At 50.6% G+C, this 15,734-nt stretch overlaps 1 protein-coding gene across 1 annotated transcript in view; it reads right to left on the bottom strand.

Moving 5' to 3' along the window:
- Nucleotides 1–15,734, bottom strand: part of fam234b (family with sequence similarity 234 member B) — a 73,321-nt gene that overhangs the window by 24,899 nt on the left and 32,688 nt on the right. The gene's annotated exons all lie outside the window — the stretch shown is intronic.

A 15,734-nucleotide genomic window follows, 5' to 3' on the forward strand; every position in this document is an offset into this window, starting at 1 on the left:
TCACACACATAAGAACATAAGAAATAGGAGCAGGAGTAGGCCAATCGGCCCCTCGAGCCTGCTCCGCCATTCAATAAGATCATGGCTGATCTGATCCTAACCGCCAATCCACTATCACAGAACCATCTCCTGAATCTAACAGAATTAGACACACGAAATAGGAGCAGGATCAGGCTACACGGCCCCTGGGCCCGCTCCGCTACCCACAGGGCCATGACCGATCCGAACCTAGACTCATGTCCAAATTCCTGCCCGCTCCCCGTAACCCTTAATTCCCTTTACTTCTAGGAAACTGTCTATTTCTGTTTTAAATTTATGTAATGATGTAGCTTCTACAGCTTTTTGGGGCAGCATATTCCATGGACCTACCACCCTCTGAGTGAAGTAGTTCCTCCTCATCTCAGTTTTGAAAGAGCAGCCCCTTATTCGAAGACTATGCCCCCTAGTTCTAGTTTCACCCATCATCGGGAACATCTTCCCCGCATCCACCCGATCCAACCCCTTCACAATCTTATATGTTTCAATAAGATCGCCTCTCATTCTTCTGAACTCCAATGAGTAGAGTCCCAATCTACTCAACCTCTCCTCATATGTCCATCCCCTCATCCCCGGGATTAACCGAGTGAACCTTCTTTGTACTGACTCGAGAGCAAGTATGTCTTTTCTTAAGTATGGACACCAAAACTGTATGCAGTATTCCAGGTGCGGTCTCACCAATATCTTGTACAACTGAAGCAATACCTCCCTATTTTTATATTCTATCCCCCTAGCAATGAAAGCCAACATTCCATTGGCCTTCTTAATCACTTGCTGCACCTGCATACTAACCTTTTGAGTTTCGTGCACCAGGACCCCCAGATCCCTTTGTACTTCAGTACTTTCCAGTTTCTTGCCATTAAGATAATAACTTGCTCTACGATTTTTCCTGCCAAAGTGCATAACCTCACACTTTCCAGTATTGTATTCCATCTGCCAAATCTCTGCCCACTTACTTAGCCTGTCTATGTCCCCTTGCAGGTTTTTTATGTCCTCCTCACTCACTACTTTCCCTCCCATCTTAGTATCATCTGCAAACTTTGATATGTTACACTCGGTCCCCTCCTCCAAATCGTTAATATAGATTGTAAAGAGTTGGGGACCCAGCACTGACCCCTGCGGAACACCACTAGTTACTGATTGCCAGTCTGAGAATGAACCGTTTATTCCAACTCTCTGCCTTCTGTTGGATAGCCAATCCTCTATCCATGCCAGAATATTACCCCCAATCCCGTGACTTTTTATCTTAAGCAATAATCTTTTGTGTGGCACCTTGTCAAATGCCTTTTGGAAGTCTAAATACACTACGTCCACTGGTTCCCCTTTATCCACCCTATATGTTACTTCCTCAAAGAACTCCAGCAAATTTGTCAAACATGACTTCCCCTTCATAAAACCATGCTGACTTTGTCCTATTAAATTATGATTATCCAAATGTCCTGTTACTGTCTCCTTAATAATGGACTCCAAAATTTTACCTACCACAGATGTTAGGCTAACCGGTCTATAGTTTCCAGCCTTCTGTCTACTGCCCTTTTTAAATAAGGGTGTTACATTAGCAGTTTTCCAGTCTGCCGGGCCCTTTGCCGAGTCCAGGGAGTTTTGGAAAATTATTACCAAGGCATCCACAATCCCTACCGCCACTTCCCTCAAGACCCTAGGATGTAAGCCATCCGGTCCAGGTGATTTATCCGCCTTGAGTCCCATTATTTTACCGAGTACCACTTCCTTAGTGATTTTGATCGTGTTTAGCTCCTCCCCCCCTTTAGCCCCCTGTTTGTCCAGTGTTGGGATATTCTTAGTGTCTTCTACTGTAAAGACTGATATAAAATATTCATTCAGTGTTTTTGCCATCTCCATATTTCCCACCATTAATTTCCCGGTCTCATCCTCTAAGGGACCAACATTTACTTTAGCCACCCTTTTTCTTTTTATATAACTATAAAAACTCTTACTATCTGTTTTTATATTTTTTGCTAATTTACTTTCATAATCTATCTTCCCTTTCTTAATCAATCTTTTTGCTATTTTTTGCTGTCTTTTAAAGTTTTCCCAATCCTCTATCCTCCCACTAGATTTGGCTACCTTATATGCCCTTGTTTTTAGTCGAATACTATCCTTAATTTCTTTACTTAGCCACGGATGGCTGTCTTTTCTTTTACACCCTTTTCTTCTCAGTGGAATATATTTTTTTGGAAGTTGTAAAATAACTCCTTAAATGTACACCACTGATTATGTATCGTCTTACCCTTTAATCTAATTTCCCAATCCACTCTACACAATTCCGCTCTCATACCTTCATAGTCTCCTTTATTCAAGCTTAGCACGCTTGTTTGAGATCCAACCTTCTCACCCTCTAATTGAATATGGAATTCAACCATGTTATGGTCACTCATTCCAAGGGGATCCTTTACTAGGACATTTTTAATTAATCCTGTCTCGTTACACAGGACCATTTCTAAGGTTGCTTGCCCCCTGGTCGGTTCAGTTACATACTGCTCAAGAAACCCATCCCTAATACACTCAATGAACTCATCCTCAAGGCAGCCCTGCCCAATTTGATTTGTCCAATTAATATGATAGTTAAAATCCCCCATAATTATAGATGTTCCCTTATTACAAGCCTCAACTATTTCCTGATTGATACTCCATCCAACAGAGTTGCCACTGTTCGGAGGCCTATAGACTACGCCCACTAGTGTTTTTTTCCCCTTATTATTCCTTACCTCCACCCAAACTGTTTCATTATCCTGATCTTTTGACCCAATATCATTTCTCTGTATTACAGTGATTCCTTCCTTTATTAACATAGCCACCCCACCTCCCCTTCCTTCCTGATCGTTAAATAACCTGGTATGTTTAATCCCCAGGCATTGTCACCCTGCAGCCATGTTTCTGTAATGGCCACAAGATCATACCCATATGTAGTTATTTGTGCCATTAACTCGTCTATTTTGTTACGAATGCTACGTGCATTCAGATAGAGAACTTTCAAAGATGTTTTGTGACACTTAGTTCCTGCTTTTGCCCTTTTTATTACTTTACCTTTTACTCCATACCTTCTGCCCCTTCCTGACACGCTCTGGTTTTTAATTTCCCCACTGCTACCTAAGTCTATGACCTTCTCTGTTGTCATTTTTATTATTTGCTCTCTAGGAACCTCCCCCCCACTAGTTCGTTTAAAGCCCTCTCTGCAGCCCTAGTTATATGATCCGCCAGGACTCTAGTCCCAGCACTGGCCAAGTGAAGCCCGTCCCAACGGAACAGCTCCCTCCTGCCCCAGTACTGGTGCCAGTGTCCCAGGAAGCAAAACCCATTTCTCCCACACCAGTCTTTGAGCCACGCATTTAACTCTCTAATTTTATTTGTCCTAGCCAAATTCGCTCGTGGCTCAGGTAATAATCCAGAGATTATTCCCCTTGTGGTTCTGCTTTTTAATTTGGCCCCTAGCTGCTCAAACTCCCTCAGCAGAACCTCCTTCCTTGTCCTATCTATATCGTTGGTACCAACATGGACCACGACAACTGGATCCTCCCCCTCCCACTCCAAGTTTCTCTCCAGTCCAGAGGAGATGGCCTTAACCCTGGCACCGGGCAGGCAACACAGCCTTCGGGACTCTCGCTCTCGGCTGCAAAGAACTCTATCTATCCCCCTAACGATACTATCCCCTACGACTACAACATTTCTTTTAACTCCCCCCACTTGAATGGCCCCCCGCTCCACGGTGCTGTGGCCAGGTTGCTCATCCTCCCCGCAGTCCCTGTTCCCATCCTCACAGGGAGTAAGAGCCTCGAACCTGTTGGACAAGTGCAAGGGCTGCGGCTCCTCCAACACTACCTCCTGGATCCCCGTACCTGCCTCACTTCTAGTCACACCATCCTGACCCTGGCCACGGACTACATCTGCATTAATTAATCTAATTGGTGTGAATACCTCGTGATACAGAGTCCAGGTAACTCTCCCCCTCCCTGATGTGTCTCAGTGTTTGAAGCTCGGACTCCAGCTCTTCAACACGGAGCCGGAATTCCTCGAGCAGCCAACACTTACTGCAAATGTGATCACCGTGAGCATCAATGGTGTCCACCAGCTCCCACATATTGCAGCAGCAACACATCACCTGATCTCCCATTCTATGTAATTAATTAAATTTATTAATATTATTCTTAAATACCCTCTGCCCCGATTCTAGATGGTGAATATCACACCTTAGAAACTATAAACCAAAGAGATTTAAGCTTAAAAAGGGAGAAATACTTACCAACCAATCACTTACCCGCTTTCTGGTGACGTCACACTTGGATTACTTTTTACCTCTCTCCTTCCCTCCGAGTTCCAAGATTGGAGATTGGTAAACCTACCTGGTCTCTGGGGCCTTTATACAGCCGCTCAGCCCGCGATTCCCGCCGACTCTCGCACTGAGGCCTTACCTGGTCTCTGGAGACTTTATACAGCCGCTCAGCCCGCGATTCCCGCTGACTCTCGCACTGAGGCCTTACCTGGTCTCTGGAGCCTTTATACAGCCGCTCAGCCCGCCGACTCTCGCACTGAGGCCTTACCTGGGCTCTGGAGCCTTTATACAGCCGCTCAGTCCGCGATTCCCGCCGATTCTCACACTGAGGCCTTACCTGGGCTCTGGAGCCTTTATACAGCCGCTCAGTCCGCGATTCCCGCCGATTCTCACACTGAGGCCTTACCTGGGTCGCTGGAGCCTTTATACAGCCGCTCAGCCCGTGATTCCCGCCGATTCTCACACTGAGGCCTTATCTGGGTCGCTGGAGCCTTTATACAGCCGCTCAGCCCGTGATTCCCGCCGATTCTCACACTGAGGCCTTACCTGGGCTCTGGAGCCTTTATACAGCCGCTCAGTTCGCGATTCCCGCCGACTCTCGCACTGAGGCCTTACCTGGGTCGCTGGAGCCTTTATACAGCCGCTCAGCCCGTGATTCCCGCCGATTCTCACACCGTGTACAATCCCCACTGTCACACACCGTGTACAATCCTCACGGTCACACACCGTGTACAATCCCCATTGTCACACACTGTGTACAATCCTCTCCGTCACACACCGTGTACAATCCCCACTGTCACAGACCGTGTACAATCCCCACTGTCACAGACTGTGTACAATCCCCATCCTCTCCGTCACACACCGTGTACAATCCCCACTGTCACAGACCGTGTACAATCCCCACTGTCACAGACCGTGTACAATCCCCACTGTCACTTACCGTGTACAATCCCCACTGTCACAGACCGTGTACAATCCCCACTGTCACACACCGTGTACAATCCTCACTGTCACACACCGTGTACAATCCTCACTGTCACACACCGTGTACAATCCCCACTGTCACACACCGTGTACAGACCCCACTGTCACACACCGTGTACAATTCCCACTGTCACACACCATGTACAATCCCCGCTGTCACACACCGTGTACAATCCCCACTGTCACACACCGTGTACAATCCCCACTGTCACACACCGTGTACAATCCCCACTGTCACACACCGTGTACAATCCTCACTGTCACACACCGTGTACAATCCTCACTGTCACACACCATGTACAATCCTCACTGTCACACACCGTGCACAATCCCCACTGTCACACACCGTGTACAGTCCCCATTGTCTGTCTGTGTTACATACAGCACGGGTTAGATACAGAGTAAAGCTCCCTCTACACTGTCCCATCAAACACTCCCAGGGCAGGTACAGCACGGGTTAGATACAGAGCAAAGCTCCCTCTACAGTGTCCCATCAAACACTCCCAGGGCAGGTATAGCACGGGTTAGATACAGAGTAAAGCTCCCTCTACACTGTCCCATCAAACACTCCCAGGGCAGGTACAGCACGGGTTAGATACAGAATAAAGCTCCCTCTTCACTGTCCCATCAAACACTCCCAGGGCAGGTACAGCACGGGTTAGATACAGAATAAAGCTCCCTCTTCGCTGTCCCATCAAACACTCCCAGGGCAGGTACAGCACGGGTTAGATAGAGAGTAAAGTTCCCTCTACACTGTCCCATCAAACACTCCCAGGGCAGGTATAGCACGGGTTAGATACAGAGTAAAGCTCCCTCTACACTGTCCCATCAAACACTCCCAGGGCAGGTACAGCACGGGTTAGATACAGAGTAAAGTTCCCTCTACACTGTCCCATCACTCTCAGGCAGAAATGGGATTGGGCTCAGTTGGTGATGAGATTACCTCAGGGTTCAGGGGTCAGTGGGATTATCCCAGGGGTCAGTGGGCAGTGAGATTACCCAGGGGTCAGTGGGCAGTGAGACTATCCATGGGTCAGTTGGATTTTCCCAGGGGTCAGTGAGATTATCCAGGGGTCAGTGGGCAGTGTGATTACCCAGGGGTCAGTGGGCAGTACGATTACCCAGTGGGCAGTGCGATTACCCAGGGGTCAGTGAGATTACCCAGGGGTCAGTGGGCAGTACGATTACCCAGGGGTCAGTGAGATTATCCAGGGGTCAGTGGGCAGTACGATTACCCAGTGGGCAGTGCGATTACCCAGGGGTCAGTGCGATTACCCAGGGGTCAGTGGGCAGTACGATTACCCAGGGGTCAGTGGGATTATCCAGGGGTCAGTGGGCAGTACGATTACCCAGGGGTCAGTGGGCAGTGCGATTACCCAGGGGTCAGTGGGCAGTGCGATTACCCAGGGGTCAGCGGGCAGTGCGATTACCCAGGATCAGATGCAGGTCTGTGATTGAGCTGTGTTGCTGTGGTAGTTTGCTGTCTTGATTTGTGTCTCTCCCTGGGTTGAGTACAGGACGAGGCGGTCTGCCAATGAATCTCCACCCGTCGCCGGAGTGAATGAAGAGATGCTGAAGCCTCGGAGATTAAAACCCCAGGTCGAAGTGATTTTGTGTGAAGCTCTCGAGCTCCCTCGCTCTCCACGTGTGATTGGACTCTTAGTTAAATGATATTCTTTATCTCTGCCCAAATATCCTTGTGACCAACAGACGTGGAGCAAACATTTTGATCTGAATAGCACTAGACTGGAGATGGTAGTGTGTTCCAGGGAGTCTGAAAGGGGACTGAAACTGCAGATCGACACACAATCTGCCTGCTGCTCTGCCTCTCAGAGTTGTGCATTACACCTGTCTAGTGAGTCATGGCAATGGAAAAATACAGCTCCTTGTGACTTTTAATCTATTTTAGTTGCTAATTTTTCTTCCAATTCGAGGTCCCCCTTCCCACGTACACAGCCCTGACGGAGAGGACAGACGGGCTGCTCCTGCCCGGGCGGTGCAGTGCAGGAGAGAGGGATCGTGCCAAGGGCCCAGCCTGGCTGGCCTTGCCACAACCCCACCCTGTTTGATGTTCCACCCAGTGCCACCCCGACAGCCTGGTGATCAGGATCATGGGCCTGTGTCCTTCCAGCAGAGGTCCCTCAGCCTAGGGATTCAGCTAATTGGCCTACTTAGCCCCAGAATGGCAGGCAGGAAGCGCACACTCAGTTCTGGCCAATCTGGTGTCCAGTAGAGGAGGTCGCACTGGGGTCAGGAGCTGGCGGCAGCGACATTCATAGTCACAAATAACCCGTGTAAATTAGGCTCCTGAAAACACTGCACCAAAATGACAAATAACCCCATCCCATCCTCGCCCATCCACATCCCCATCTGACAACACTCACCGCAGCGGGGGAGAGCGCGGCCTGTACCCAGGAGAGAGCGCCGTCTGTACACGGGGGAGAGCGCGGCCTGTACCCGGGAGAGAGCGCCGTCTATACACGGGGGAGAGCGCGGTATGTACCCGGGAGAGCGCGCGGTCTGTACACGGGGGAGAGCGCGGCCTGTACACGGGGGAGAGCGCGGCCTGTACACGGGGGAGAGCGCGGCCTGTACACGGGGGAGAGCGCGGCCTGTACACGGGGGAGAGCGCGGCCTGTACACGGGGGAGAGCGCGGCCTGTACACGGGGGAGAGCGCGGCCTGTACACGGGGGAGAGCGCGGCCTGTACACGGGGGAGAGCGCGGCCTGTACACGGGGGAGAGCGCGGCCTGTACACGGGGGAGAGCGCGGCCTGTACACGGGGGAGAGCGCGGCCTGTACACGGGGGAGAGCGCGGCCTGTACACGGGGGAGAGCGCGGCCTGTACACGGGGGAGAGCGCGGCCTGTACACGGGGGAGAGCGCGGCCTGTACACGGGGGAGAGCGCGGCCTGTACACGGGGGAGAGCGCGGCCTGTACACGGGGGAGAGCGCGGTCTTTACACGGGGGAGAGCGTGGTCTGTACACGGGGGAGAGCGTGGACTGTACGCGGGGGAGAGCGCGGTCTGTACATGCAATATTGTACATGTCTGTTTACACTCCAAGTGCTAATCCATTGCACCGAGACAACCCCACTGTGTAGTCGCCCCACCCATCTTACCAATACTTAACATGCACCGCACGGATAAATGGTTGAGAATGGTCATTACAGGAAAGATGTGATTGCACTAGAGAGGGTACAGAGGCGATTTCTGAGGATGTTGCCAGGACTGGAGAATTTTAGCTATGAGGAAAGAGTGGATAGGCTGGGGTTGTTTTCTTTGGAACAGAGGAGGCTGAGGGGAGATTTAATTGAGGTGTATAAAATTATGAGGGGCCCAGATAGAGTGGATAGGAAGGACCTATTTCCCTTAGCAGAGGGGTCAATAACCAGGGGGCATAGATGTAAAGTAATTGGTAGAAGGATTAGAGGGGATTTGAGGAGGAATCTTTTCATCCACAGGTTGGTGGGGGTCTGGAACGCACTGCCTGAAAGGGTGGTAGAGGCAGAAACCCACATTTAAAACGTACTTGGATATGCCCTTGAAGCGTCGTAACCTACAGGGCTATGGACCAAGAGCTGGGAAGTGGGATTAGGCTGGATAGCTGTTTTCAGCCGGCACAGACACGCTGGGCCGAATGGCCTCCTTCTGTGCTGTAAATATCTGATTTAGAGGTTGGCGCTGCCTTAGCTCAGTCACCTAAACTGACCCCGTGTCCTTGTCTGACAAAGTCATCTTTGAAAGCATGTTTTCTGCCTGTTTGTTGACAGGACAATGCAGTCATGCGAGCCCTGTGAGAAATAGGTGCCAGAGCAGCTCGTTCAAGTACGTGACTGTCTGCAGGAATCAGGTCACCTTATTGCTATTCTGGGTTACAGAATGACGAGCTTGTTTTGGCATCGTTCTCGCGACGTGTCTGAGTGCAGGCTCCTGGAAGGGAGTCAGTGTCACATGCAAGCCCTTAGAGATAGGGTACAAAGGCAGACACTCACTTCACACCCTGCACCAACTTAACATCAAACCCAGTTGTTGATCTCAAGCTAGCCAGTCAACAAGTCGCATTTAGAAAGACTTTATTCTACACAGACCACCGATACATTGTGAAGTCTTTCCCTCTAACCGAGGCCCCGCCTGCTCTCCCAGGTGGACGTAATAGATCCCATGGCACTATTTTGAAGAAGAGCAGGGGAGTTATCCCTGGTGTCCTGGCCAATATTTATCCCTCACCTAACATCATTAAAAACAGATTGGGGGAAAAATTGGGTCGCTTCCCCTTTGGGGTGCTAACTTCGCCGGGGCATTAAAAGCGCCCCCCCCCCACGGCCGAAATTCACCGGTAACGCCCCAAGAAGGAGGAAGGGCGCTACTGGAAGCGCCTCGCCTCCCTCTTGGGCCGCTGCGAGTGAATATCACGGCGCTACGTGCCCCAATACTGCAGGCCTTCCTCCCCTTATTAAAAGGGAGGGACCTTGTGTGGGCTCACGGAGTGCAGCCGACACTCCGCGGGGGGGGGGGGGGGGGGGGGGGGGCGGGTCAGGAGGCCGGGGACGGCAGCGGAGGCACCTTCCCTTTAATTAGCGCTGCCCCGGCCGCAGGTCGGCCCGACGGACATAGCGTCCGGCAGTAAGTCAGGGGGCGCTACCAAAGACCGTGGCCAGGGCGCTGCGCATGGCAATGACGCAGCGTCACAGGGCACTAACGGTTACCGTCGCCGCTAACCTCCCGCTGAATTTCGCGGGAGGCGTTGGAAGCGCCGCGCCCAGGCGCTAGTTGCTTTGTGCCCTCTTAGGGCGCTAACAGGAGGCGCAAAGCACCAAATTTTTAGACCATTATCTGGTCATTATCACATTGCTGTTTGTGGGACCTTGCTGTGCGCAAATTGGTTGCCGCGTTTCCCACATTACAACAGTGACTACACTTCAAAAAGTGCTTCATTGGCTGTGAAGCACTTCGGGACGTCCCGAGGTCGTGAAAGGCGCTACAGAAATGCAAAGTTAGGTGACTGAACTCATGTTTTACGAGGACAGAATCATTCCTAAACCACAGTCATCAAATTCCAGTCCAAGTGACAGATGCAAGGGGTACCATAAATCTGTGTCTCGGGCCACATTCCTGACCAGTGATTGAGGCCCACTCTCTCTGACCAGTGATTGAGGCCCATTCTCTCTGACCAGTGATTGAGGCCCACTCTCTCTGACCAGTGATTACGGCCCACTCTCTCTGACCAGTGATTGAGGCCCACTCTCTCTGACCAGTGATTATGGCCCACTCTCTCTGACCAGTGATTGAGGCCCACTCTCCCTGACCAGTGATTGAGGCCAACTCTCCCTGACCAGTGATTGAGGCCCACTCTCTCTGACCAGTGATTATGGCCCACTCTCTCTGACCAGTGATTGAGGCCCACTCTCTCTGACCAGTGTCATAGAGTTATGCAGCACAGAAAGAGGCCCTTCGGCCAATCGCGTCCGCGCCGGCCATCAAGCCCTGTCTAATCTAATCCCATTTTCCAGCATTTGGTCCGTAGCCTTGTATGCTATGGCATTTCAAGTGCTCATCGAAATGCTTCTTGAATGTTGTGAGGGTTCCTGCCTCTACCACCCTTTCAGGCAGTGAGTTCCAGATTCCAACCACCCTCTGGGTGAAAAAGTTGTTCCTCAAATCCCCTCTAAACCTCCTGCCCCTTACCTTGAAAATATGCCCCCTTGTTATTGACCCCTCTACTAAGGGAAAAAGTTCCTTTCTATCTACCCTATCTATGCCCCTCATAATTTTGTACACCTCAATCAGGTCCCCCCTCAGCCTTCTCTACTCCAAGGAAAACAACCCCAGCCTGTCCAGTCTTTCTTCATAGCTGAAGCGCTCCAGCCCAGGTAACATCCTGGTGAATCTCCTCTGCACCCTCTCCAAAGCAATCACATCCTTTCTATAGTGTGGCGACCAGAACTGCACACAGTATTCCAGCTTGTGGCCTAACCAGCGTTTTGTACAGCTCCATCATAACCTCCCTGCTCTTATATTCTATGCCTCGGCTAATGAAGGCAAGTATCCCATATGCCTTTTTAACCACCTTATCCACCTGTTCTGCTGCCTTCAGGGATCTATGTACATACATGCACACCAAGGTCCCTCTGATCCTCTGTCTTACCTAGGGTCTTACCATTCATTGTGTATTCCCTTGCCTGGTTAGTCCCTCCAAAATGCATCACCTCACACTTTTCAGGGTTAAATTCCATTTGCCACTGTTCCGCCCATCTGACCAACCCATCTATATCGTTCTGCAGACTGAGGCTACCCTCCTCGCTATTTACCACCCCACCAATTTTCATGTCATCTGCAAACTTACTGATCATACCTTTTACATTCACATCCAAATCATTAATGTAGACCACAAACAGCAAGGGACCCAGCACCGATCCCTGCGGTACCCCACTGGACACAGGCTTCCAGTCACAAAAACAACCTTCGCCCATCGCCCTCTGCCTTCTGCCACTAAGCCAGTTTTGGATCCAATGTGCCAAGGCACCCTGGATCCCATGGGCTCTCACCTTCTTGACCAGTCTCCTATGCGGGACTTTATCGAAAGCCTTACTGAAATCCATGTATACCACATCCACTGCACTACCCTCATCCACACACCCAGTCACTCCCTCAAAAAACTCAATCAAATTGGGCAGACATGATCTTCCCTTGACAAAGCCATGCTGACTATCCCTGATTAATCCTTGCCTCTCCAAGTGGAGACTAATTCTGTCCCTCAGAATTTTTTCCAATAATTTCCCTACCACTGATGTTAGGCTCACTGGCCTGTAATTCCCTGGTTTATCCCTACTACCCTTCTTGAATAATGGTACTACATTAGCTGTTCTCCAGTCCTCTGGCACATCCCCTGTGGCCAGAGAGGTTCTGAAAATTTGTGTCAGATCCCCTGCAATCTCCTCCTTTGCCTCACACAGCAGCCTGGGATACATCTCGTCCGGGCCTGGGGATTTATCCACTTTTAAGCCTGCTAAAACCGCTAGTACCTCCTCCCTCTCGATGCTAATATGTTCAAGTATATCACAGTCCCCCTGCCCGATTTCTATGTCTACATCGTCCTTCTCCATAGTGAACACAGATGCAAAAAATTCATTTAAAACCCCACCTACATCTTCTGGCTCCACACACAGATTGCCACTTTGGTCCCTAATGGGCCCTACTCTTTCCCTAGTTATCCTCTTGCCCATAATATACTTATAAAACACCTTAGGATTTTCCTTTATTTTGCTCGCCAGTGTTATTTCATGGCCCCTCCTCGCTCTCCTAATTTCTTTCTTAAGTATCCCCCTGCACTTTTTATACTCCTCTAGGGCTTCCTCTGTCTTTAGTCCTTTGTATCTGCCAAAAGCCCTCCTTTTTTTCCTAATCCATTCTCATATATCCCTTGACATCCAAGGTTCCCTGGGCTTGTTGGTCCCACCCTTGACCTTTACGGGAACATTTTGCCATTGTACTCTCTCAATTTCCTTTCTGAAAGACTCCCATTGCTCCGATGTGGGTTTTCCTACAAGTTGCTGATCCCAGTCCACTTTGGCCAGATCCTGCCTTATCATATTAAAATCGGCCTTCCCCAAATTTAGAACCTTTATTTCCGGTCCATCTCTGTCCTTTTCCATGACTACCTTAAATCTCACCGAATTATGGTCACTGTCACCAAAGTGCTCACCTACTAACACTTCAACCACTTGCCCGGCCACATTCCCTAGAATTAGGTCCAGTACCGCCCCCTCTCTTGTAGGACTTTCTACATGCTGGCTCAAAAAGCTCTCCTGGATGCACTTTAAGAATTCTGCACCCTCTAAGCCTTTCACACTCTGACTATCCCAGTTAATATTGGGGAAGTTGAAATCCCCCACTATTATTACCCTATTATTTGCACATTTCTCTGAGATTTGCCTACATATCTGTTCCTCTATCTCCCCCTGACTGTTTGGGGGCCTATAGTACACTCCCAGCAAAGTGCTTGCCCCCTTTTTGTTTTTAAGTTCTACCCATATGGCCTCATTAGAGGAACCTGTTAATATATCATCCCTCCTTACAGCAGTAATTGACTCCTTAATTAATATTGCGACACCCCCTCCTCTTTTACCCCCCCACCTCTGTCTCGCCTGAAGATTCTATACCCCGGAATATTGAGCTGCCAGTCTTGCCCCTCCCTCAACCATGTCTCCGTGATAGCAACAATATCTTATGCCCATGTGTTCATCAACACCTTCAGTTCATCCACCTTATTCGCAAGACTCCTTGCATTAAAATAAATGCCATCCAGCCTTGCCCTACTCCCTTGTGCCGTTACATATTTGCTCTGCCTTCCAAGCTGACTTGTTTTTTCCTCTATATTTGGCTGTACATCACCCCCTATTATAGCTCCACTCTGGATCCCATCCCCCTGCCAAGTTAGTTTAAACCCCCCCAACAGTGCTAGCAAACCTCCCCGCAAGGATATTTGTCCCGTTCTGGTTCAGGTGCAACCCGTCCGACTTGTACTAGTCCCACCTTCCCCAGAAGCAGGCCCAGTGATCCAGGAAACTAAAGCCCTCCCTCCTGCACCAACTCTTTAGCCACGCATTCATCTGCTCTCTCCTCCTATTCCTATACTCACTAGCACGTGACACCGGGAGTAATCCAGAGATTACAACCTTTGAGGTCCTACTCTTTAATCTGCTACCTAGCTCCCTAAATTCTTGCTGCAGGACCTCATCCCTCTTCCTACCCATGTCGTTGGTCCCAATGTGAACCACGACCTCTGACTGTTCACCCTCCCCCTTCAGAATGCCCTGCAGCCGTTCAGTGACATCCTTGACCGTGGCATCACGGAGGCAACAAACCTTCCTGGAGTCACGTCTACGGCCACAGAAACGTCTATCTGTTCCCCTTACGATAGAATCCCCTACCACTATTGCTCTCCCACTCTTTTTCCTCCCTTCCTGAGCAGCAGAAGCACCCCCGGTGCCAGGAAGTTGGCTGCTGCTGCCTTCCTCTGGTAAGTCATCCCCCTCAACAGTATCCAAATCGGTATACCTGTTTGAGAGGGGGATGGCCACAGGGGTCCCCTGCACTACCTGCCTGCTTCTACTGCTCCGCCTGATGGTCACCCATTTCCCTTCTGCCTGTGCAGCCCTTACCTGCGGTGTGACCAACTCACTAAACGTGTTATCCACGACCCTCTCAGCATCGCGAATGCTCCAAAACTCATCCATCCGCAGCTCTCTCTGACCAGTGATTGAGGCCCACTCTCTCTAACCAGTGATTATGGCCCACTCTCTCTGACCAGTGATTGAGGCCCACTCTCTCTGACCAGTGATTACGGCCCTCTCTCTCTGACCAGTGATAATGGCCCACTCTCTCTGACCAGTGATTATGGCCCACTCTCTCTGACCAGTGATTGAGGCCCACTCTCTCTGACCAGTGATTACGGCCCTCTCTCTCTGACCAGTGATTATGGCCCACTCTCTCTGACCAGTGATTATGGCCCACTCTCTCTGACCAGTGATTGAGGCCCACTCTCTCTGACCAGTGATTACGGCCCTCTCTCTCTGACCAGTGATTACGGCCCTCTCTCTCTGACCAGTGATTATGGCCCACTCTCTCTGACCAGTGACTGAGGCCCACTCTCTCTAACCAGTGATTGAGGCCCACTCTCTCTGACCAGTGATTGAGGCCCACTCTCTCGGACCAGTGATTGAGGCCCACTTTCTCGGACCAGTGATTACGGCCCACTCACTCTGACCAGTGATTGAGGCCTACTCTCTCTGACCAGTGATTACGGCCCACTCTCTCTGACCAGTGATTGAGGCCCACTCTCTGACCAGTGATTGAGGCCCACTCTCTCTGACCAGTGATTGAGGCCCACTCTCTCGGACCAGTGATTGAGGCCCACTCTCTCGGACCAGTGATTGAGGCCCACTCTCTCGGACCAGTGATTGAGGCCCACTCTCTCGGACCAGTGATTGAGGCCCACTCTCTCTGACCAGTGATTGAGGCCCACTCTCTCGGACCAGTGATTGAGGCCCACTCTCTCTGACCAGTGATTGAGGCCCACTCTCTCTGACCAGTGATTGAGGCCCACTCTCTCTGACCAGTGATTGAGGCCCACTCTCTCTGACCAGTGATTGAGGCCCTCTCTCTCAGACCAGTGATTGAGGCCCACTCTCTCTGACCAGTGATTGAGGCCCACTCTCTCAGACCAGTGATTGAGGCCCACTCTCTCTGACCAGTGATTGAGGCCCACTCTCCCTGACCAGTGAATACGGCCCACTCTCTCTGACCAGTGATTGAGGCCCACTCTCTCTGACCAGTGAATGAGGCCCACTCTCTCTGACCAGTGAATGAGGCCCACTCTCTCTGACCAGTGATTGAGGCCCACTCTCTCTGACCAGTGATCGAGG

The sequence above is a fragment of the Somniosus microcephalus genome, chromosome 28 (genome assembly GCF_052327205.1).
Source record: "Somniosus microcephalus isolate GS21.2 chromosome 28, FLI_Smic_1.0, whole genome shotgun sequence".
Taxonomy (NCBI): Eukaryota; Metazoa; Chordata; class Chondrichthyes; order Squaliformes; family Somniosidae; genus Somniosus; species Somniosus microcephalus.